Consider the following 2078-nt stretch of genomic DNA (forward strand, 5'->3'; position numbering starts at 1 on the left):
TCGTCCCTGTTGAGCAGGATAACTGGTATCCTGTGCTCTTTCCACCATTGTATTTTGGGAGTAGGTAATTTATTTACTAGTATCACAGATCCATAGATGGAGAGGAATAATTTGGCCCAGAATAAATCAAACCCAGAGTCTCACCCATACCTTATTTAGGAAATTTAGATGGTGAGATTTAAAACTTATTTTCACCATTAATTAATTGATTTAGTTATTAATTTTTTTAGATATTTATTTATTCATTTTTTTAGAAAGGAGAGAGAAAGACAGAAAGGGGGAGGAGCAGGAGGCATCAACTCCCATATATGCCTTTACCAGGCAAGCCCAGGGTTTTGAACTGGTGACCTCAGCATTCCAGGTTGACATTTTATCCACTGCACCACCACAGGTCAGGCTAGTTATTAATTTTTTAAATTTATTATATTAACATGGATTCATGTGTTGCACTCAATATAACACCCTCACCCCCAACAACGTGCCCCCATTAAACCCTCTTTCCTCTCCACCCCCTAACCCCCTCCCCCCCTTCCACTGAATTTGCTGTCCTGTTATCTGTATCTATGTGTTAGATATATATAATTTCACTAATTCCTTCACCTTCTCTGATCCCATCCCCTCAGCTCCCATTCCTCTGACAGCTGTCCCTCTGCTCCCTGTGACCCTACCTCTGCCTCTATTCTATTCCTCAGTTCACTGTGTTTACTAGATTCCACATACAATGTGAGATCATATTATATTTGTCTTTCTCTGCCTGGCTTATTTCACTTAGCATAATAATCTCCAGGTCCATTCATGCCATCACATGGCATGGTAAGATTTTTTTTTTTTCAAAGCTGTGTATTCCACTGTGTATGTGTACCACAGACTTTTTATCCACGAATGGACACTTGGAATGTTTCCAGACCTTTGCTATTGTAAACAATGCTGCAATATACACGGGGGTGCTTATCTTCTTTTGAACCAATGTTTTGGGATTCTTAGGGTATATTCCTAAAAGTGGGATAGCTGGGTCTAAAGGCCATTCTTTGAGGAAACACCATACTGTTTTCCACAGTGGCTGCACAAGTCTACATTCTCGCCAGCAGTGCAGGAGGGTTCCTTTTCTCCACACCCTTGTTAGTACTTGTTGTTTCTTGATTTGTTAATGACAGTCATTCTGACAGGTGTGAGGTGATATCTCATTGTTGTTTTATTTTGCATTTCTCTGATGATTAGTGACATTAAATATTTTTTCATATGCCTATTGGCCATCAGTATATCCTCTTTGGAGAAGTGTCTATTCAGATCCTTTGCCCATTTTTTAAATTGGATTGTTTATCTTCCTGTTATTGAGTCTTATAAGTTATTTATAAATTTTGGTTAACCCTTTATCAGACATATTGGTGAATATGTTCTCTCATTGTGTGGGTTGTCTTTTTATTTTGTTAATGGTATTTTTTGCTGTATAAAAGAATTTTAGTTTGATATAATCTCATTTTTTTATTTTGTTTTTTATTTCATTTGCTCATAAAGATATATCAGCAAAAATATTGCTACGAGAGATATCAGAGAGTTTATTGCTTATGTTTTCTGCTAAGATTTCTATGATTTCACAACTTACATTTAAGTCTTTTATCCATTTTGAGTTTGTTTCTGTGAATGGTGTAAGTTGGTGGTCTAGTTTTATTTTATTTTTTGCATGTGCCAGTCCAATTTTCCCAACACCATTTATTAAAGAGACTGTCTTTACACTGTATGCTCTTACCTCCTTTGTCAAATATCAATTGACCATAAAGGTGTGGGTTTATTTCTGGGTTTTCTGTTCTGTTTCATTGATCTGTATGCCTGTTACTATGCCATTACCAAGCTGTTTTGATTACAATGGCCTTGTAGTGTAACTTGATATGAGGAAGTGTAATATCTCCAACTTTATTCTTCATTTTCAAGATTGCTGAGGCTATTTGTTTTGTTTGGTTTTTGTTCTATATAAATTTTTCAAATATTTATTCTAAATCTGTCAAGTGTGCCATTGCTATTTTAATAGGAATTGTACTAAATCTATAGATTACTTTGGGTGGTATAGACATTTTAATGAT

The sequence above is a fragment of the Saccopteryx bilineata genome, chromosome 11 (assembly GCF_036850765.1).
Source record: "Saccopteryx bilineata isolate mSacBil1 chromosome 11, mSacBil1_pri_phased_curated, whole genome shotgun sequence".
NCBI lineage: Eukaryota > Metazoa > Chordata > Mammalia > Chiroptera > Emballonuridae > Saccopteryx > Saccopteryx bilineata.